At 31.5% G+C, this 24,872-nt stretch overlaps 1 protein-coding gene and 1 long non-coding RNA gene across 3 annotated transcripts in view; one reads left to right on the forward strand and one right to left on the reverse strand.

The window, feature by feature from the left end:
* FMN2 (formin 2) overlaps positions 1-24,872 on the reverse strand; it is a 446,111-nt gene that overhangs the window by 263,840 nt on the left and 157,399 nt on the right. The gene's annotated exons all lie outside the window — the stretch shown is intronic.
* The window catches only part of LOC127559614 (uncharacterized), a 121,469-nt gene that overhangs the window by 16,380 nt on the left and 80,217 nt on the right, over positions 1-24,872 (forward strand). The window contains exon 2 of the long non-coding RNA XR_007953171.1: positions 8,460-8,519. This is a non-coding gene — a long non-coding RNA (uncharacterized LOC127559614). The remainder of the gene's footprint in view (positions 1-8,459; positions 8,520-24,872) is intronic.

Genomic DNA, 24,872 nt, shown 5'->3' on the forward strand with positions numbered 1-24,872 from the left:
AATTCTAGCCTCTCTTAGGCTATCATCCTAGGTATTATGACTAAATGAATATCCTTCCTACATTGTCATTACTACTCCCCAAAACTAAATAGTTTCTTATTTCCTATGCATGTATTTCAATGAATCTGATATCTTCAATCTATGTGCAGGGGTCCTCAAACTACGCCTGCAAGCCAGATGCTGCTGTTGAGGACGATTATTCCCCTCACCCAGGGCTATGAAGTTTCTTTATTTAAAGGCCCACAAAACAAAGTTTTTGTTTTTATTATAGTCCAGCCCTCCAACATTTTGAGAGACAGTGAACTGGCTCCCTATTTAAAATGTTTGAGGACCCCTGATCTAGGCATACCCTCCAATGGTACAGATTACAATCAACCTTTGCTTAATATTAAATTTTCACTGACAGTTCAGCCAGTTGTTAAATTTTTAGTCTATGAAACTATGGCTTGATGTATTGTTTTGTTTGTTGTCTATTTTTAAGAAAATGATGCACAAAATAGTAGGAATGCGAAACTTAAAAGTTTGTTTTATGTACTTTTTATCTTGAGAGCTGGTTGTTAATTTACCTGTATAACTTTGCACCTGTCTCTCCTCATTCTTATCAAGTCTATTGTATCCTACTTGAATCCCAAGAATATTTATCATCTAAACCAAAAGCCTTAAATGATAGTCTTCAAAACTCCACAAATGCAGCCAGAACCAGATTTAAATATATTTTAAATTTTTTTAACAAAATAAAAAATACAATAAAACATAGATAACATTATATTTTAAAACTAAGAGGCATGAATTAGTACCATTCATTTCTATTTGAGTTTGACAACTGATCAAGATCCAGCTATAATTTAGACTCCATATTATTCACCTTTTTCCTCCCCTCACCCATGAACACAGTGCCACTTGAGAACAAGGTTGAGAACAAAGTAAGAATTAAATAAACGCTCGCTATTTGAATGATTAAAACCACCAACAATAAGGTGATTATTTGTACAATGTTCAGCACAAACAATATTCCTCAATATTATAATATGGCAAAGAAGTGATATAAATTTATAAATATGATTATCATGTTTTCTTATATAAAAGAAGCACAGGCACAGATAAAGAGAAGGACTTATCCATATGTTGAAAAATTGTTAAAAACAGAATAGTTCAGAAGAATGACTATGATGGAGAATTGTGAGACCATTACAAAAGTACACACTTAAAAAAAATTTAAACTGGATATGTTACACTGAGCCAAACATACGACTAAAAAGTACTTACATTTTTTTTTAAAGGAGTAACTATATAGAGGTATATGTATAAATCTATGTATATTTTTCAAGAAACAAGCAAAATTGTTCATATATTAAAAGATCACATAGCAAAGTCAAGATTTGAACCTTGGTCCCTAATAAGTCTGGTGCAGCCCTCCTTTGCATTACACAATCTCAGAAGGAACACATTATTTTCCTCTGAAACAATTAGCATTGACTCATGCTAGAGATTTTGTAGTATGCTGCAGAAATGAAAGGCCAGATGCAGCAAGTTAAATCCCTCTTTGAGAAGAGCAAGATAAGAAGAATCAACTATAGAGATTAGGTAAAAGTGAATTCCAAAGCAAAATCTCAGAATGTAAAAAAGCTGTTGCTTCCACAAAGGCGCCAGAACCAGGGGCCATATCCTAGGTGGTATGTGGTATGCTCAAGGGCCATATCAAGAATAGCCCAAAACACTTAACATAGGGAGGAAAGAAAAAGAAGAACAAAAATGACCACTAAAAGGAGGTAGACTAAACTAGAAGCTTAAGACTGAAATAATATAATGGGAAGTATAATAATCTAATCAAAATTTCATTTCTCAGGATTCCTCCTGGTTTGACCAATATCGCATAATGGATAGAACATTGGAATATCTTATAAACCTCAGTTCTGCACCCTGAAATTCCAATAGGTCATTACCTGGATGCTTCACTTTAATTCTATATCAATCTATATAAAAGCTGATCTAATATTTCCCCCTAAATTTACTGTTCTTCCTTATTTCACTAATTTCTTTTGGGATACCATTATTCATCCTGTCTCCTACTGTCAAAATCATAATGAAGTTCTCCTTGTTATCAAATATCATATCTAATTAGTTGTTTTTTGTCTCTACACATTTCTTGAATCGATTTTCTTCTTCCTGTTCACACTACCATCATCCTAATTTAGCTTTGGTAATCTCAAACTGGACCACTAAAATCACTTAGCAATTTCTTCCCATTTACATATTCTGACACATACCTGTCTTACTTACTAAGTAGCTCTTGCATAAGTTACTGAATAGACAGATAGATAGAGAGATGATGGATAGATGGAGTTTTGACATATTTCTTTTCTAGGAATTCTATTACCTAAATAAAATTCAAGCTCCCTTGCCTGACATCACGTATGCTTTGATGCTACTATAACTTTCCATTCTTATCATTCAATTACCAAGTATTTTTAAAACGTGTTCCATATATATCTCTCTGGTAATTCATATTACTTTCATTCAGTGTTCCAAGTTGGGAAACTGGTCATTACTCTGAAAACATGCACATAGAGTGTATTCTTGAAAGTACTTTTACCATAACATATAATATCTAGACCATTTTTCAATCAGAATAGTATTTGAAGTAAGAAAAGATTCAAAGATTGAAAATTGTGGTAAAGCTAGGAAAAGACCACCATCTAGTAAAATTAAATACCCTTGGTATCCAGAGAGTCAAGAGAAAAAAGTTATCTTCCCTGATTCTCACCATCTTCCCCAACTCCTTAATTATATTATTTTGTATTAAATGACTGATTTTAAATTTGTATTCTGCCTTCTGGCATATTAATAGGCTTTGGCTCAATGAGAATAAGCTGTGGTCCAACAAGAACCACAATTAAAGTAGTAGTAATGCTCCCAAATGTCTACGGATCTTTAGTGAGAGCAGTAGATATGGCAAATTATCACCAGTCTGTATTAAAAAGAGAAGACTACAACGTGTGGGATTTCGAAGAGCAAAAGGTTATCTCATAGTCTACCTCCACAGTCAAGGAAGGCTGCAGTTTTATTTATACCACCAAATTCTCATGTTCATAACATTAAGTCTCCGAACAGAGTGAGCCACAGGCTCTGGCTGGCAGACAAACTTTACTTACAGTCATCCAACAACATTCCAAGGCCCTCCACAGACAACAAAAGGCATTGACACTGACCATATCCCAGGAATGACATCTCTATTCCAAATGACTGGCACCAGACATTCCTATCCACTTGGGAAACATTTGCCTAAACTTTTTTTTTATGGCAAAAAGATACAATTTGCTAATTGGAAAAGGGACATCTGATATCTCACAGTAATTAAGAAGGATACAGTTGTCTGAAAGAAATCACATTCCAACCTGTCAGGGTTTTTCTGGCTACTCACTTTGTTCCTGGCCTGTCTCCTTGGCCCAGGTATAAACCCTTGGCTTGCCTCATACTTCACCTCCCCTCTCTGGCCCTGGCTCTGCACCACTCTTAAATGGAACAAAACAACTGCAACATTCTGTTAGTTTGCCAGTGGACAATGTGGTCACAGAATGTTGATCTTAATTATGTACCATATTTGCCTTAAAACCAAGTTTGGGTGCTTTGGACACTAGTTTAGTTGAAAGAGATTCTTTTGGTTCTGTTCCTAGTTGGTTCCAATTCCTGAATTTATTTGGCATTTGACTTTGTTTAATAGCTTGGTTTTGATTTTTGTCTTTATTTCACTATTTTAGGACTCATTGTCCCCCAACTTAGGTTTAAGGCTCTTTTCAAAGGACCTATGCAAAGTATAAAAGACTCACATTAGGTCAGTGTTCCACATGAACTTTTAACATATTAGCCAATCCTTATATGAGTTTTGATAGATATTTTATTTCAATCTTTCCCACCTTGATTATCTGTAATATATCAGTATTAATCAAAATTAAACAAGAAACTAAACTTTACATCCTATCATAAACTTGAGACAATTAGCAGAAATTTATATACAGACAAGTTATGTTTCTACCTTTGTGAATAACATGTTATCCATAGCATAAGAAAATATATTAACAAATAAGAGTTTAGATTCATATTGCCGCCGTATGAGATAGTAGTGCTATTAAAAAACATTTTACAAATGAGGCAAATGAACCACAAAAAAGATTAGGGAATTTGCTCAGCCTCAGCAAAATAGGAAAATATTAAAACTAAGAATTAAACTAAGAAATTCTGACTCTAATACCAATGTTCTTTCCACTATACCAGCAATGTTTCTATTCACAAGGAACACATATGGAGTGATGAAGGAGTTAAATCATACCTACTCCTGTCTATTCAGATGATAAAGTGACCACTGCAGTAAATGAATGGAGAGGTTTAATCATTAGATATAATTTTCTTCTCTTCTCAGGTTGTCATTGTATTTAGCAACAAAAAATCTCAGATGACAAGAGCTGTTACCTTATTTATATGGTATCTAAAACAATGTAATTGCTCTAATACTTAACAAATATGATGTAAGAACATTTGTCATAGCTTTATGTTAAAGCATTATTCGTATATCTATCTTTAACATTCTCGGTTTGGTAACTTATGGAATATAGTACAATCTATCTTTAGTCCACTATTAAAAAATCATCCAAATCTAAGTTTGGCTCAAAATTAAGGAATTCAGTGAATTTTTCAACTTTCAAGGAAACAAAAACAAAAGGCAACAAAAAAGGAAATGATATTGCTTTAGGACATTGGTTCTCACCTACACATTGAAACCCAAATGAAACTCATTTCTATATGACCAGAACAAATAAAAAGGCTAAAAGGTGGAGCTAAGAATAACTGGCCAGGAAATTTCACATTTACAACAAGAACAGTAGAAAAACTAAATTTGGAAGCTGCAAGGAACTTCAGTGGTCATCTACCCTAATCTATATAGAGGAGGAATTCCTCACTCTAACAAGTGGTTACCCTGCCCAACTCCCTATGGTTCCTCTCCTATCCATTTAGCATGCTATATTGGGAAATATAATCTTGTACAGCTGGAAGAGTATCGGTTCTGAAATAGAGTATGTAGGTTCAAATTTTGCTTCCAAAATTTACTACCTTTGTGATTTTAGGCAAGTCACTAAACTTCCCTATATCTCAGTTCCCTCATTTGAAAAATGTGGGAATTGGACTAGATGACATGACGTTCCTTTCCTCTATAGATCAATGATACTACAATTACATCAATACTTTTTTGCCCACTCTTAAGTGCATCTTTCAAAAAAAAAAAGAAATTCAAGCTCCAGCAGTAGCAAATGTAATATTGAATGAGATGTCCCTACCTGGGTCCCCATTACTAATTGAACTAAGTGGCTATAGACATCTTTGTAAATCACCATGATAATAATATTATTAAAAATAAATAGCCCACTTAATAGGGAAGAACTTTATTCTTAAATTTGGGGTAAGACTATACTAAAAATATTAGGTACAATGATAGTATTTGCAGATACTATATCTTTTCAAAATAGCTTTTTATTTTCAAAACATATGCACGGATAATTTTTCAACATTGACCCTTACATAGCCTTGTGTTCTAAATTTTCCCCTCTTTACCCTCATCCCCTCCCCTAGATGGCAAGCAATCCAATATATGTTAAACATGTTAAAATATATGTTAAATTCAATATATATAAACATATTTATACAATTATCTTGCTGCACAAGAATAGTCAGATAAAAAAGGAAACAAATGAATAGGAAAACAAAATGCAAGCAAACAACAACAAAAAAGTGGGAATGTTATATTGTTCCACAAACTCAGTTCCCACAGTCCTCTCTCTGAATGTAGATGGCTCTTTTCATCACAAGATCATTGAAACTGGCCTCAATCATATCATTGTGGGAGAGTCATGTCCATTAGAATTGATTATCATATGATATTGTTGTTATAGCAACACATTATCAAGGATTGTTAAATTTTATTTTAAGGCAATGTTTACCAGAATCCAGGGCTTATGATTGCAAGCAAAAAAACAATAGAAACACCACCAATATTGGCAACAGAGATCAGAACTTCTGCTCTCTTCATAAAATATGTCAACTTGTCTTCTGTTTGGTTAGCTTAAATTAGAACCTGTCTATCTGTCTCCATCTCTATATGTATGCATTCATTATATACCCCTACATGTATATACTATAAATCTAGTTTAAACATATAACTACACATATGTATTATGTATTATATGCATGTTTATATGTGCCTGTGTGTGTGTAAACACACAAGGAAGGCTACTATTAGATCAAAAAAAGGGCAGTAAGCACAATTCATAATAATTATATCCTTATTCTGATAGGTGACTACTTCAGTTTCAAAATATTTTTTTTAAATCATTTCCTATGTGTGACCCAGTTGCTTTAGTATAAAAAAAAATTCCTATTTACATTCACATAATAATAAGCAAAAATATGCATTCTTCTTTAAGAGATGAGAAAACAACCAAATAAAATGCTTCTCAAATTAAAACTAATTATCACAAATGCCCATTCCCTCTTTAATTTCATTAAGCACAGAGGAAACAAAAAAGATATTTAAGTCTCTTGTCTTGAAAATAGAATATGACTTCTAGTCATATGAAAAATGCTCTAAATCACTGATTAGAGAAATGCAAATTAAGGCAACTCTTAGATACCACTACACACCCCTCAGATTGGTTAAAATGACAGGAAAAGATAATGATAAATTTTGAAGGGTATATATGGGAAGGGTATATGGAACACAAATATATTATTGGTGGTGGTGTAAACTGATCCAATCAATCTGGAGAGCAATATGAAACTATGCCCAAAAGGCTATCAGACCGTGCAAACCCTTTTATCCAACAATGTCTCTACTGGGCCTGTAGACTAAAGAGATCATAAAAGAGAGAAAAGGATCCACATGTATAAAAATGTTTGTAGCAGCCCTTTTTGCAGTGACTAGGAACTGAAAATTGAGTGGATGCCCATCAGTTGGAGAATAATTGAATAAATTATGGTATATGAATATTATGGAATATTATTGTTTCATATAAGAAACAACCAACAGGATGATTTCAGAGGCCTGGAGAGATTTACACGAACTGATACTAAGTGAGGTGTGTAGAACCAAGAGAATATCGTATACAGCAACAAGATCATATGATGATCAAGTCTGATGAATGTGTCTCTTTTTAACAGCGAGGTGATTCAGTTCAATGTTCTTGCAATAAAGAGAGCCATATGCATCCAGAGAGAGGAATGTGGGGACTGAGTATGGATCACAACATAATATTTTCACTTTTTTTGTTGTTTGCTAGCATTTTGTTTTCTTTCTCAACATTCATCCTTGAAAAACTTTGTGTTCCACAGTTCTTTTCTCCCTTTCTTCCTCCCATCCCTTCCCCTAGATGGTAAGTAATCTAATATATAATTAAACATGTGCAATTCTTCTACATATATCTCTATAATTATGTTGCACAGGAAAAAATAGAGCAAAAAGGAAAAAGAAGTGATAGTTTGAAATCTTCCCAGATTTTTCTTAGTTAAGTTCTTTAAAAAAAAAGAATTTGTATAATATTTGAATGTATTTTTTTTTTATTTAGTTATCTTCATACATGTTATTTCCCATCCTATTCTCCATCCAGTAGAATGTAAACTCTTTATGGACTACCTTTTTCTTTATATCCCCAGCACCTAGGATTGAAACCATATAGTAGATGCTTAATAAATATTTTATGAATTAATTTGAAACCTTTAAAATGTTGATTTCATTCATTATGAAATTGTCAATTACTATCAGAAAATCTCAGATTCTGGAAAAAGTTCTAGAGTAACACATTATAAAGATTAAAAAATATATTTCTAATGCAAGAAGGTCTAGGGAAAAAATGCATCAACAATGACCTGTTACAGCATCAAAGCACACATTACAATGCCATCTTAATTCACATTTCAAAATAAAGTCGCTCACTGTAAAAATATCTGCAAAAGTTCTAGATAAAAGACTGTAGCATATGTATGTCCTGATATTTAAAGTTATTTTAAATGCAGACATCTTATTATTTGCATTTCTACCAAGGATTTTCATACATTATATCTCTTTCCCTCCCTTCCCATACTATGTTTTCCATCTATTTTGCAAATAGAAAACTAGGGGAATGAAACATTTTACAAAGTCAGATTTGTTAACCCACAGAAAAATTTCAGAGTATGGCACAGATTGCTTTATTCCCTGGATATTATGTCTTTTGAATTATTTTATTTAATAGTTTTGAAATACATCTTTTCTATAATTTGATGTTACAAGAAGATAAATAAGTTTTTCTATGTAAATGGTTTCTAAGATAACATTAATATCATTCATTTGCTTGAGATTAGATAATATCTTTCAAATAAGGATTTCTAAATTCTTAAGAAATATTTTATTATTTCTATTATCACATTTCTCTTAGACAATGAATGACAAACAACAAGTGTTCATGGACTGACTGCACAGTATGCAGATTATTTAAGTAAGTAGATTATTCTACTTGTATTCTCGGTCTTATAGCTTATCTGTCCTTCCAGTGGGTCAGATCTAAATTGTAATTCATTCTACTCATTCTCTTATTGATCCTAGCACTATGAAGCTAGTTTTAGAAAGGCAAAATATGTCACTTACTTCTAACCCATATATCAGTACAATCCCAGATTTTGTTCAATAAAACTATCTTTATTTTTGGAAATGTCATGCTAAGCAGATGGCTTATTTTCCAAAAACCTCCTAGTGTTTGAAAGTGAAAATAAAAATGAACACTGATTTGTCAGTGTGCTCATTTATGATGACCATTGTTACAGGATAAATGTTTCAATATGCCACTTAATCTTCAAAAAAAACCAATGAGTTTTCCCACTCCATGGCATTATTTTCAAGACATTTGTATTCTCTTGTCTGTCCATTATAAATTGAGAAAATTTACTACTTGTGCCAAAGCTAATTTTGCCACGCCTCCTTCTAAACATATTTGCAATGTTAATTATTCACATATTCTGTGTCCTCTTCTCCTGATTCCTCATATCCCATGCTAGCTATGTAAAAATCAACAAAGTCACAAACTGGATTCAATTTTCTCAGAACAACTTAGTACATTCCCCCAATTACCCCAATACATAAATTAGCCAGTTTTTAAAATTATCTACACCATGATCCAGTGGATGAAAGTTTGTTCTCTATGGTATGCATGATTATTAATTTTATTAGCACTTATTTTTGACATGTATTATGTATATAATATATTCTTTATGAGGCAAAAGATAGTGTTGTGTCCGCAGAACTGAACAAAAGATGGAGTTAGTTTACCTTTGGACATTGAAGAGTTATTTTAACGAATCTAATAATCTCCCTGAAATGCAAGGTTCTTTTTTTTGTTCCAATTTTATTAATCTCATTTTTGATGTTCAGAGTTTTAAATTTAGTATTTAACTGGTATTTTGTGATTTGTTTGCTTTTTTAGTAGTTCTTTTTTCCCTTAAGTTGATGAATTTGGGGAATTTCATGCTCTTTCTTTAACTGATGAAAACATTTAGAGATACAGATTTCCTCCTTAAAATTGTAGTCACATTCCAAAGTTTTCACGGTTGTCTCATTACTGACATATATTAATTATTCTACAGTGTTTCTTTGATAAATCAATTTTAGCATTAAATTAATTTTAGTTTTAATTTTTAATGTTTCATTAATTTTACTAATATTTGCTACTAAATTATTTTTTCTTTTTTCTTTGGAGGCTCTTTATTAAATATAATTTTATTGCATTTTGTTGGGCAAAGAATATGTTTGATATTTCTGGGTGGGTTTTTTTTTTTTTTTTTACATATTTTTGTGACTTTTTCATGGTCTAACATATGTGTCCACTTTTTTGTAAAAATGACATGCATAGAAGAGAAAGATTCCTTTTCACTAATCACTACAGATCCAACATATGTAATTTAATTTACTTTTTGTTTATCTATTTGTTATGTTTGTCTAGGTGGGTATACCATGGTCTTCCCTTATGAAAGTTTTACTCTCTACTACTTTCTTTAATTTGAATAAATTGGCCTTTAAATATTTTGATACTATGATATTTATTTTGTGTGTGCATGTTTGTGTATATACACATATATGTATATTTACATATGTATTCTAAATAGTGATACCAATTCATTATATTTCTAAGCATAGTTCCTTATTTTTATATTGTAAACATGTCTTTACTGTCATATTCTCTATCATCATGATTGATACCCCTGGTTTTTTTAGTACTCCTAAAGCAGAAAGGATACTACTACAACTTCTGAATCTTTGTTTCATGAGTATTGCTTGTGAACAATGTATTGTGGAATTATGTTTTCTAATACATTTGGATTTCATCTGTTTTTTGCTTGAGTTCATAATTATAAATGTTAATTAGGTATTTTCCTCCAAGCTATCTTCTTAAACTTTTCTTCTCTTACATGTTCTGATTAGACATAGAATGCTGGAACCTATGTTTTGCCTACTTTGCTTGGGTGTTTGGCTGACATCTCCAAAGGTGGTTCATAGATAGGCTTGATAATGGTTTATAGATAGACTCATTGAGCATTCACTGGAGTCTGGGCACAATTGACTTTCTTTTTGTGGCTTAGGTACATTCTGAGTGTTGATATATATCTGTTTCTTATGGTAACTTGAGTGCTGGCTTCCTAAGCTCTATACTTGGTGTCAATATGACCTTGTATCCCACTGTGACTTCAAACTACTTGTATGTTAATGCCTTCGATCTATTTTAGCTTATCTCTGCTCAAAAGCTCTACACATTACTGGAAGTCTAATGCAATATTGCAAGGGATAATGGAGGCTTAAGTCAATTCTCTCTACTTTTATTTTAAACGTTTCCTCTTCTGTTGTATTTTAAAGTATCTAAGGACATTTTAGAAGAATCCAGGCTCCTCAAAGTTCTTGTAGATTGCCACTTTAACTGGAAGATCCACATTTTTAGCACCAATATTCTACTGTTCCTCTTATATGGTTGCAAGTATAAAAACTAATCTCTAAAAAATTTATTTGAGGAGAAATCACATTTAGCCAAAGTAGAGACACAAGGGTATGCATGTTATTTACATATCACAAGAAAGTAAGTTAAAAAGAGGGCAACATATCACCATAGAAATCCATGACTGAAAAAAAAATGAGGCTAGACAGAGTTTGGTAAACTATGAGATACTTTGATGATATTAAGATAACTTAGAGAAAGTCTCTGTTTGTGGCAAACTTCTGAGAGAAAATGGATGAGCGTTACATAGAATGGGCAGACAAGGATCAATTCTAACTTACATTACTGGCAACAGTACACTATTAATCAGACTGCACATTTGTTAGAATTATTCATCAGGCACTATGGAAGTTGACATAGAACAGTGACATAATTAAAGAATGCTATGAGAGGCAGTTATATCAACTGTGTCTGAAAAATCTTGTGAAAAAAACTCAGTTCACCCTCACCTTCTTTACCTTTCCCTTCACATTACCATCAACTTTTGTCTTAGTATCATTTTGGTCACATCACTTATCAACCTCAAAAGGGTATTAAAGCATTTCCGGTTACTCTGACAATTGTTTCTTCAACCACTGCCCACAACAGTAAGAGTCTTATTTATGCACACACACACAGGAGCAGTTCATTACTTTATACTGGCTGACAAAAACTCATTTGCTTTTATTTAGTTACTTTGGGGTCTGGGAAGTTATTTTCCAATGCTTGGTTCAAAAGAAGTAAAGATGGTTTTTGTTCTGAGGACAGAAATTACTCTGTGATGAGCCAAAAAAACAGAAATGGAGCATTCTGGAGAGCAATTTCAAATTATGAAAATAAATTGGCTTTCTTTATTTTTTTAAATGTCTAACCCTAAACCATATATTCCATAGTTGGACATATAAGTCAAGAAGTCAAAAAGGCTCCAAAATATTCATAGCAGCATTTTCTTTTTAGTAATAAAGAATAGGAAACAAAATTAATGGTGATGGATAGGGAAATAGCTAAAAAAATCGAGTTATATAAATCTAAGTGGATATGATTATTAAGATACTACAAATATGATGAGAAAAGAAGATTAGAAAGAGTAATAATAATAGAGGCAGAATAAAATAAGCAGATCTAGGAAACAGTGTGCACAATGACAATAACATATAAATAAATGTTATAAAAATAAGTAAAAAAAACTCTAAAAATTAATGTTTTAAAATTCTAAATAACATTCCTCCCCCACACACAACTAACTCCCATGTCCTCACTAATGATAGTTGAATATATCTCTTCCCACTCATGAAAATGTTGGGCAGGAATCCACAGATGTGAAACAATGATTGTTTTTGATGGATTGATTGGCTTTGTTCATTTTTTATCCTTTCTTTTATTTTCCCTTTTTAAATTTTTGTTGTTATTATAAGGAATAGTTCTCTGGAAAGGAAAAACAAATGCTATGTAGAAAATATAGGTGACATCAAATTAAATAAATAAATAAAGTTCTTTAAGATGTCGGTCTTCTTGCTAAAATATAGTACCAATAAATGAATTTCATAGAATATCCATTGCCAAAATTATATTTTTATCTATTCACAAAATTTTATTATTTTTATCTTCATATCTCTCAAATATGTTCTCTTCTCTCCAATCATGCAATTGCCACCATATATTAACTTCTCATTATTTCTCACCTAGACTATTACAATTGCCTCATTTTTCCTCACTCCAATCCATGTTGCATTCAATTGTCATTTTCCTTAACTTAAAACTAAGTTTTTTTCCCCTTCCCATGTAAGCTCCTTGGGGAAGAATTCCCTTGTTTGATAAGAATTGCTGAAAAAACTAGAAAAGAGCCTGATTTTTAAAAATGGAATTAGAAAACTATACTTCAAAGTAAATTCAAAATGATTCATAATCTGAATATTAAAACTCAAACTACATATTATTAAAAGAAGCAGATAAAATGCCTTTTAAACTATGGTTAATAAATATATGTTAACTAAACAAAGGATAAAAGGAATACAAAACATAAATTATTATGATTATATGAAACTGAAAAGCTTCTACACAAGCAAAATAAACGCAACTGAAAGATAACCATCAAACAGGAAACTAAAATCATTCAATTAAATTTCTTTAAATATGATGTATCAATGGAAATATATGAGAGAGGAAAAAAATCTCCCAATAGATTAGAGGCCAAAGAATATGAACAAGGTTCTCAAAAGGAAAATTGCAAGCTATGACAAAATATGAAAGCACTACACCTTTTTTAAAGAAAAATGCAAATGCTCTAACAATCAGAAATCTGGTAATTATGGCAAAAAATGGGAATAAGCAATTATGGAAAGGATATAGAAAGATCAGTGATTAATGGAGGTACTATAAATTAGTATGTCATTTTGGGAAATTTTGGAATTAAAAAAATAAAGTAACTAAAATAACCATATCCTTCTTCTCAAAGATCACACTACTAGACATTTGTAGTAAATACAAAAGTGTTAAAAGAGAAAATACTCCAAATACCTCAAAATATTTCTTCAAGAAAGACTCTTGTTGGTCAAAATAACTTAAAAAAATAGATGCTTATCACTTAGAAGATGAGCAAAAAATTGTAGCACATAAATATTGTGTGGTAATGGATTAATATACTTCATATAAAATATGAAAAATTTACAGGAATTTATAAAAATAATTAACCTATAATTTTTTAAAAAGCCAATGTACACAAGGACTACAGATATATAAATGGAAAGAACAGTTACTGTATTACAATATTATAAAAAAATTAAATATAACTCCACAGAAGCCATATGGTTTCTCAACTTCATCTTCACAGGTGACCTTCAAGGATATTTAATGTTCCAGATTTTTTCTGTAAGTTGACTGATAATGCTCATTTTTTTCTCTCCCTCTTCTCTTTTTGGTTTAAAAGTTATTGTATGGATTAAGTGGGTGGGGTGATAGAGAGATAAAGGGGAAAATTATGAAGTACAAAAAATCAATAAAATTTATTTTAAAAAAATAATCTTTGTAAATTAAAAGCTATAACAAAAAAAAAGAATATTAGATAATTGATTTTTAAAATCTTTCTTTGAATCTCTAGCCCTTAACACAGGCCTGACATATGGTAAACATTTAATAAATATTTGTTTACTATCTGTTGTAGAATTAGATGCCACCTCTTCTACTTATTGTCTGTATATCTTTGGCCAAGACACTTGAGGTATTTGGGCCCTACTTTTCCTCTCCTATAACATGAGGAGATTGTACTTAATGACCATGTAGGACCTCCCTCAGCTTTAAATCTATGATATCAGTTTTTTAATTTGTAAAATGAAAGTATTGGGTTCAGATTATCTCTAATGCCACCTACTAAATTCTAAATTATTTGATGCTTCCCTCTTTTTTTTCCTATTTATAAATATCATATTATAAGTTGTGACTCAATAGGAATAGCTCTTAAGACTTGGTGCCAAGAACAAAGGCTAATATATATTAAATGAGAAACAAGTTCCTTCACCTATTTCTTTCTACCTGAATAAATTTTGCAAATACTCCATTTAATTGATGAGATAATAAAACAAGGAGCTACTTGAATTGTTATCTATTTTATACTCAGACACTCATAAAAAGAAAGCCAAACTTTTTGCCCTCACATGAACATTATTATAATTAAAGCTCAGGTGATTTTGCTCCCTATGTATTATCAACTAATAAACTCTTCATATGCTCTCAATTATGCTAATAAATCTATAAAAATTTGTCAAGTACTCATATTATTTCAATATTTATTTCATAGAATTTTAGGATTAGAAAAGACTTGTGATATTGAATCCAACTCCTCCACACATAGATGTAGTAACCAAAGTCTGTAAGGCAAAATGACTTGTCCATGGTCACAGGGCTACATGTTGAAGAAAATAACTCTTATAGGTTTCCTGAATCCCATTCAAGTACTCAACATATGATACCAAGCTTCATGTGGGAAAAAAAAATTGTAATCAGAGAGCTGGTACAATGTCTTCTTCTTCTTCTTCTTTCTTTTTTTTTTTTTAGTTTTAAATTCTTTTCTGGAGATTGTACTTTTCATGACAACAAATAAATACACAAAATGCTTAAATAAAAAATATAATTTCTGCCATTTTATAATTGAGGGGTTTTTGCTTTTTCTAAACTAACAAAAATTAATGGACACCAGATTTCTTGTATTTAACAGCTTCACTTCAAAAAATTTTAAGAATTAAAATAAAGTAAAATTAATTAATAAAGTATATAATTATTTCCTAAATCAACTATGCCTTTGAAGGAAATACTTTGTCCTCTTAAGACCACCTATCTGGTCTTATAGTGTCAGGAGATTCCTGTTCATGTATAAATTGGATAAACATTGAGGCTCTTTCTGATGCTGAATTTCACAGGTAGGTGGTAAAATTGATCAAATTGATACTTACTATGGTGCAAGTCATTTAATATTTCTATGCCTTAGTTATCTCAGCTGTAAAATTAGGATAATAATAGTATCTGCCTTTCAACATTATTATGACAATAAAATGAAATTCAAAAAGTACTTTATAAATTTTCCAGTGTTATGTAATTCAGTTATTCTGAAAATAAGATGGGTTCCATCCACTATTGTCGAGTTCCTATATCCTCTGTATGACCTATTAAAGGGTAGTATCACTTGCCTTTGGGATTAACCAAACTTGGTAGGGGAAATCACTTAAAAGAAAGGTTAAATTTACAGATGACATACATATAATTACAAAATATAAGGAAATAAAAATACATCCCCCAAAAAAGCATTCCAATTTATTCAATCAGGATATAATCTAAACATTTCTGAAAATCCTGCTCAATAGGATCTTCCTATTTGATAGGAAATCCTCTATTTGATAATAGAGATACAACATCAGTGCAGTGTGAGAGAAAAGTCCAAAAGACTTAGTAAGATTCCTTCCACCAACAAGGATGCCAGAAGGAAAAGATAAGAGGAGGCCCATGAGTATCATTATAGACAAGTAGTACACATTTATAGATATAACTAAAAAAGCATAAGTGAAAAAGAGGGTAGGAAAGATGATAAAATCTATCCTCAGGAAACATGAAGTATAAATCATTTTCAAATAGATTTAAATGAAAACAAATTAGCCAGAGCTAATAAAAGAAAGCAGAACTCTTAGGAGACTTTGTAAAACACTGCCTAAAAGTATTCTGATTTACCAATCATGGCGAATTATATTTGGATGGGAAAACTACTGGATAAAAAAAGTTATTACATATTCCTGTCCCCATTCTGCTAGTCCATTTTCCAAAGAAAAGGAAAATCCATACATATATTCTGATAGCTATATTTGTTTTTAAAATTATCCCCAAATTTTAAACTTGAGAAATGAAAGAGAAAATAAATTAATAAATTCTTCAATGATATATCTAAAATTGGAAAAATCTACACAACACACTGGATACAGCGCCAGAATTATCTTCCTGAGTTCAAATCTAACTTCAGTCCTTTATTAGCTCTGTGACTTTGGGCAAGTGATTTAATCCTGTTTGCCTCAATTGCCAATCTATAAAATGAGCTGGAGAAAGAGATACCAAACCTTTTCAGGGTCTTTGCTCTACAAGGTCACAAAGAGTTAAACATGACTGAAATTATTAAACAATAACATCTAGATTTGCCATGAAATTCAGAGTGCTTTTCTTTCTTCCAGACTCTGCCATTACAACAAATCTGGTACAAAGAAATAATATATGTATATATACATGCATACATACATACATATATAGAGAGAGAGTCTAGTTTTAAATAATGTTGTTTATCATCTGAAGACATTATTTTGGAGTTTCACAGAACAGCCTTTAATACTTAATCAACAACTGATCTTGTTTAAAATTCTCTTCTCATTAATAGCAAGGAAAACAAATTAACTTATTAAATATAAAAAGTAGAGAAAACTGACCTCCTGGCTTCATTCCAAGTAACCGAGCATAGATCTCTCTTTATTTAGTCCATACAGAATTTCAGGTAATTATTTCTCAGAGAGAAAATTGAAGTATGCTGTATGAGATGTGATTGGTATCCTTGATCTAACGTTTGGCTATCTACCTTCTCCTTTGACAATTTTTGGACAAGAAAGTAAATAGAAAAGGAGGCGAATAATTAGACCGTATATATATGTCTCTGTGTATATATGTGTGCATGTGTGTATGTATGTATGAATATATATGGCACTATTCTTCACTCAGCAAGTAGCACAGTGTTACACAGAAATAGCAGTGGTAAGAATAAAAGCACTGCCTCAAAGCTTAATTCTACTATGAACTAATTTCAAGAAAGAAGAACTTCTATAACAATAAATAATAAAAATGCTTCTCTCCCTAAACCATTTGGCAGATAAATTACAATTACTAACATTAAAATACATAGTGTTATTGCTTATTGATGCCACTATGACAAATATAAGGCATGTTCCTTTGTGACAGAAAAGAGCAGTATGGCATGCAGACTCAGACTATATTTGGGCTCAAAGAGGCAGTAATTGGCATCTTCACATATGATGCTCATGTGCACTCACCCTTCCAAGGTCTCTTTCCCTTTCTTCTACATTGGGTTTTCCCTTTTGTAGAAGGTTCTCTACCCCCTTGATATCTTCTCCAACAGAAGCATTGTCCAGTGGGTAAAAGTTTCTCCTGGCCCTTCTCAACTTTTTCTCCTCTTTCCAGGGGTCATCAGGAGGGAGATAAGAATCATGGGGGGAAGGGAGTTACCTGGGAAGGTGGTTAATGATAGAAATTCAATAATGATTGTTTTCTTTGTTTCAATTTTTTTTTTCTCTAGAGAAACTAGCTGATATATGACATTAAATAGAGGTCTAGAGAACAAGGAGGTGAAAATGAAATTCTCAATTAAAAACAAAGTATTCTGAGGAGAGTGAGTTAGTCTGTACAACAAGCTCTAGTTTTTCTCTTTTTATTCCACCTGAAAATGTGGCTCCACTTATTATCAAAAAACATTAAATCTCCCACATGTGGGCATTTTTGTCAACTAGTAGCAGAAATCTGGCCCAAATATACCAGACCTATCCAAAGCTTCATTTTGCCTTTCATGGAAGAGAAAAGCTTACTATGAAAAATCATGTGGGATTTTGACCTGCAGTTCTTTATATGAAAATCTAGGGAAATATGTCAAAAATTCTGTCTATATCAGTTTCTAATGAGAAGTGTGGCTTCTCTTTCTGGCATATTTTATTCCCAAAATATGTAATAATTTCTCTCCTTATCAAAGACTTGTATCTAGAGTAGAAAGTGATCTTAAAGATTATATAGCCTAACTGTTCTTAAACTATAGTCAAGATATTTTGATAACTGTATGTTAATATAATTGGTTTCCTTTGCAATCCTACATATTTTATCATATGTATTTAGAAAATTATTCTGGAAATGGGTCCATAGATTTTACCAGACTGAAAGTGCTTCATATTATTAAAAAAGATTGTGAGCGCCTGATCTATTCCAACCCTTTCCTTTTTCAAATGAAGAAACTCGAGTTTTTTAGTTAAGTCACTTGCCCAAGATCACACAGTATATAAGGAACAGAGCTAGTATTTGAAACTTCAAATAAAAGACTCTTTCCACTGTTCCTCTTCCTCTCTATGACCTCTTCTCTAAGATTAAGTGTTCTGTTACAAAATTAGAATATAGCCATGTTGCTAGCTTACCATAAATGATTTCAGTAGAGCAAATGAAAGAAGTTATGAATAAATGAATGAATGAATGAATACAGAATTAATTATAGACATTCACTAAGAATGCACATAAGAAAATCAAAAACAGTCTTTGCTCTCAAGGAGCTTCCATTTTAGCAGAGTTAAAAACAGATTGCTTCAGTTAAAAGTCAGAAGGAAGTTCCATGGTCTTTAAGGTGCAATGGCAAAATAAATGTTAAAAAATCATTTTCATCAACTAGATAAGAAAACTTATATTCATTAGGAATGAAAAAAGGTAGCAGGAAAAAGGGAAGATGAGGGTAGTTTTATTCTCTGAAAGAGCATTGCAGATATTTATTAATTCCCCATATAGGTATAGATATATGGGAAATTTATAAATGAACAATAGAGGAAAAAAGAACATAAACACAGTAAAGATTTAGATCATAGGAAGAGGATTGATTTTATGTAATTCGGAGGAGCCCATTGAAAGGATTTTTATAGATACATATGGGTATGTGGCTTACAAAAGGTGGTATTACCTGCAAAGCCATCATAGGAAGTTCAAGAATAGCAAACATGATTTATTAAGTTAGATTCACAAAGAAAGAGGACAAACTAACAACAAACAACATGTTATTGTTTTTCATAAGGCATGTGTTATACATCCATTTCTAGAATATTACATGCAGTACTGGTTGCCATACCACAGATATGCTAATTGGATCATAACATGCAACATAAAGTAGAGGAAATCATCTTAAAATTGATGAAAACTTAAGGTGACTATACTTATTTATGGAAATAATAGAGGATGAGTAGCCTGACTGGAAAAAAAAAGTTTCCAAACCCCAAGACAACACCCTCTTTTTTTTTCAACATATTGTTAAATATGTCAAAGCAGGAGGAAGAGGTTAAGGTGAAGGGAAGGGGGCAATAATATAAATGTTAAGAAACTGGAGGTTAATAGAGAACTTAAGGAAAACTATTTCCTGAAAAGGGTACGAAACATATGGAACCTATTATCAGGAAGGAAACCAAAGCAGTGAGGATAAATGAGTTCAAGGAACACCTAGATTTTTTTTTTTTTTTTTTTTAAGAAAAGTATGGTATTGTATAGAATGGTAAAAATTCAGTTAGGGTGTACTAGGACACATGTCAGAAAACTCTTCCTATCTTTGCTTCCCTTTACTATTTCATCTATTGTTTAATATGATCAAATTTTATTACAGATTTTGGCTTCATGCCAAAAGGATAGGACATTATTCTTTAAGTGGTAACCTTATAAAATAATAAACTTCAATTTAAAAAATAAATACTTTTTAATGATTTGCCAGATAAAAAATCCTAAAAATATCCTATATTAGTAGTAAAATAAATTTTAAACTTCCCAGATGCAACGCAATAGAAAGTGTGCGAGATTTGGGAACAAAAGATATGGGCTCAACATTATGCTCGGACACTACGTCTATGACCTTAGGGAAATAATTTCTCCTCTTTAAACCTGTTTTCTCATCTGTAAACCAAAGGGATTGAATTAGAGTAATTCAAAAATACCTTCCAATTCTAAATTTAGAGCCCTTTCAAGATTCAGTGCTTCCATTAATTTTCTCACAACTGAAAATGTTGATTGAACTTGACCCATTGCTAGCTTTGATCTTCCACTATTCATTCTGCTCACACATATCAATGTACTTCCTAATAATTTGGGGAACTCACTCAGAATGGTATCAAATGTGTGAATCAATGGAAAATAAATAGCTAAGCCAATTTTATTATCCAGATAATATGGAATTTTACTATTTCATACTATTTGCTGTGATGTGGCAAACATGAATATTTTTTGTGGGGCGGAAATGAATTGATGTAAAATGAAATAAGCCAATCCATGGACAAATATATCCCCTTAAAACAAAGTACAGCAATATAGTAAATGAAAAGAATAAAAAGATGAAGAAAAAAATCCCAAAATAATAAACAACACTAAACACTATGTCATTAAAATAATCAAGACTAGCAGAGAGTTGAGAAAATATCTTTGCTATAGGTGTAAAAATAGTTCAATTCACATACAAACACAACCAATTCCAAATACAGTCATTATTTATTTATTTATTTATTTTTTGGCTAAAGCAATTGGGGTTAAGTGACTTGCCCAGAGTCACACAGCTAGGAAGTGTTAAGTGTCTGAGGTCACATTTGAACTCCGGTTCTTCTGACTTGAGGGCTGGTGCTCTATCCACTGCACCACCTAGCTGCCCTCAGTTAATGTCTTAACTCATCTTTTAGAATTTTTTTTTCTTTTGAAAAAGTATTGATTAAAAGGAATGGCTGGATAGTTAAGGAAATGAGAAAGGAGATATTAAGAAATGAAAAAAAAAAGACATCTATTTCTTTAAAAGGAAGGCTTCTTAGATACTAAAATGTTATGATATTTTTGTTATATATTTGCATCCTACACTTTTTTAGATAGAAGAACTAGAAAAAATTGATGGATGCACATCATTTGGGGAAAGGTAAACATAGTGTGAAACTAATGCATATTGTAACTATCATCAAAATGATGAAAAAATAAAATCATAATATCAAATGTTTCAATTTAAATTATTTTGAACCAGGAAAATGATATACTTAAGAATCATAAAACAAAGAATCATGGATAATAAAAACTGTATGTTCTACTTATACATCTAAGGATAACACATCTAGAGCTAGAAGAGACCTCAGATACCAACAAGTCCAACCCCCCTCATTATAGAGATGGTAAGAGAGATTAAGTGATTTCCCCAAGATCACACAAGCAATAAGTTTCAGAGGCTAAATTTAAACTAAAGTCCTGTGATGCTGGAGTCAGTGCTTTTTCCACTTAACCATGGTGCACTGAGTCATCTTTAATGAGGATTTTATTGGGAAAAGGAAAGCATCTGCAAACAATATCCCACAAAAGACCATATCTTTGCTATCCTGCAACTGACTGAAGGATATAGAAAATTTAAGATCACAGTGATCTTATTCTGTGTTCATCATAAATAAGCATTTGGCTCCAGTGAGCAAAACACAACTTTAAAAATTATTTTCCAAAAAGATGACCCCCCCCATCCATCAATCAAAATCATTCAAGATTCCTTGATAGATATAATAAATATGATCTTGTTGATGACCTTCTGATCGTAAATATTAGAAGAGGAATAAAATGGGGAGGGCATCTGTTTGCCAAAGGTGCTTGCCAGTGTCAAATAGGAGATCTAGTGCTTAGTTCAATTTGAATAGGCATTTCCTGTGGAAGGATTCCCTCCAGATGCTCCTGTTTGCAGATGACATCTTTCTTGCATCAAGTTGTATGTGGCACATTGCAAAATCTCCTTTGAAAAGTCCTTAGCTGCAACAGTTAGATCTCATTGTTCACTCAGTAAAAAAAAATAAGTAGATTAAGGATACCAAATTTTTCAAGTTATGAGATGCAGTTAGCAGAACAACTTACAGACTTTTAAGAAACAATTAAAAATTACAATGAGATGGGCTCATCTTTGAAAATGAAGAGAAAGGCAGACTAGATGGCCTTTTGAAAATTACAAAGCCCTTTATTAATGGCCCAAAATTTCTCAAGGAAATAAAGATGCCTATCTTCTTAAGTTTTCTTAAAATTTATTTTAGTAGTATACTTCCTATTTTATTTATTTTTATTTTCTCAAATAAATGTATGCATTTAAAAATGTTCCTTTTAAAAAAAAAAACTTTGAGTTTCAAATGTTCTCTTTCCCTCTCCATGCCTTGAGGAAATAAACAATGTGATATCGATTATTCATGTGCAATCATGCAAAATATATTTCCATATTAACATTGTTGCAAAGGAAAACAGACCAACAACAATAAAGTATAGTTCAAATTGAATTCAAACTCTATCAGTTGCTTCTTTGTAGGGTAGATAGCATTTTTCATCCTAAATCTTTCAGGATTTTCTTGGATAATTGTATTGCTGTGAACATCTAAGCCACTCACAGCTGATCATTGTACAACATTGATATTGCTGTGTACACTGTTCTCCTGCTTCTGCTCACTTCATTTTGTATCCGTTCACAAGTCTTTCCTCAGTTTTTTCTGAAAGCAACTTACTCATTGTATCTTATAGCATAATGGTCTTCCATCACAATCTTATACAATCATACACTCAGCCATTCCAAAATTGATGGATATCCCCTTAATTTTCAAAATTTTGTCAGCACAAAAAGAATTGTTATAAATGTTTTATACATATAAATCATTTTTTTATTCTAAGATTTATTTGGATACATACCTAGTAGTGGTCTTGTTGGGTCAAAGCATGTGTTAATAATTTTATAGCTTTTTGGGCATAATTCCAAATTGTTTTTGAGAATGTTTGGATGAATTCATGATTCTATCAACAATGCATCAGTGTCTCAATTTTTCCACAAAATCTCTAACATTTGTCATTTTCCTTTTCTGTCATTTTGGCCAATCTGATAGGTGTGAGGTAGTAACTGGGAGTTTTTTAAAATTTTGATTTCTACACTGAGTTCCTAGTCATTACTGATTACTACTATTTAAAACATTTTAATCTAACTATTGATAGCTGTGATTTTTTTTTCCTGAAAACTGTCTGTTTATATCCTTTGATAATTTTTCAGTTGAGGAATGATTCATAGTTTTATAAAATTGATTCAATTCTCTATTTATTTAAGAAATGAGGCCTTTATCAGAGAGGCTTGCTGTAATTTTTTTTCCCCTCCAATTTCTTGCTTTTCTTTTCATCTTGGCTGCATTGGTTTTGTTTATACAAAATCTTTTAAATTTAATATACTCAAAATTATCCATTTTATGTCCTGTGATGCTCTTTATCTCTTGTTTGGTCATTTGATCTTAACTTGTTATCTGGTGTGAAATGTCAGTCTATATCTTATTTGTGTCAAATGGAATTTCAGTTTTAGTTTTCCCAGCAATTTTTGTCAAATAGAAAGTTTTTGTCCCAAAAGTTTAGATCTTTTAAAAAATATTTATTTAAAACTTAAATACAAAAAAAAAAGAGAAAAACACATTGCCATGTGAATCTGTGAGGATTCAAAATATGAGACAATAAATTTCCATTTCAAGAAAATCTATGCAATAAATACTACAGAATGCATTAACAGCTGTCTACCTTTTTGTTACTTCCTTGTAGGTTTTCTTATGCTTTCTATTGCACACTTTTTACTTTATCCTTTTTTCCCTTTCCACCCCACCAACTCCTCCAAGAAGGCTCCAAGTAAATGCAAATATATTTACATATACATATATATAGATATCTATCATCATGCACATATGCACAGCTATACATTCATATACATCTATGTAAGACCTTACTATGTTTGTTTATCTTGTTTCTCTGGGGGGAGATAACATCAGCCTTCATAAATTCAAGTCTTTGCAGTTTATTCTAAAATTTTTAACTCATCATTTTCTATACCACAGCAATAACCTCCTACTACCTAGTAATTGTAAATAGTCTAAAATAATTGATTAACATGACTGACATATAGTGTAGTTTTCCTATTTTCTCTCTTTGGAGTAAATCTATTTTTGCTTTAACTTTGTTTAAGATTAATGCTTGCCATCCCTATTTTTTCTAAATTCTACTCCTCATCATTACCATTATGTTTGTGTGTATCTCTTATATTCTACCCTATTGACTCCTCTGTTTTACTTCTCCCTGTTTCTTTGCTTTGCTATTACTTAACTTACCTTTCCTTATCCTCTGTCCTACCTTGTTCTTCTCTCTTTATCCCATTTCTATTAATCTATACACCTTCTCCTATTCCTTTTAATCTATATACTCTCTATTTCTTTTCCTTATTTCTTAATTTCTTTTCTTTACTTAATTTATCTTAAACTTTTCTAGAAATATATGTGCTGTATTGTCTTTACCCATTCCCAATGTAAATAGGATTTCAGAACTATTGGTCCTCCTCCCCCATCCAATCTTCTCTGTCAATTCTTGCTCTCACATTTTATTTATATATAATTACTCTTGCTACCTTTTCCTACAAGGTATTATTTTTTAAGAATCAAATCACATTCAACTCTTCTCCAGTTTTTCTTTCAAATCAACTAATGACAATCTTAGATATGTGGATAAACA

Source organism: Antechinus flavipes, chromosome 4, assembly GCF_016432865.1.
Source record: "Antechinus flavipes isolate AdamAnt ecotype Samford, QLD, Australia chromosome 4, AdamAnt_v2, whole genome shotgun sequence".
In the NCBI taxonomy this organism is placed as follows: domain Eukaryota; kingdom Metazoa; phylum Chordata; class Mammalia; order Dasyuromorphia; family Dasyuridae; genus Antechinus; species Antechinus flavipes.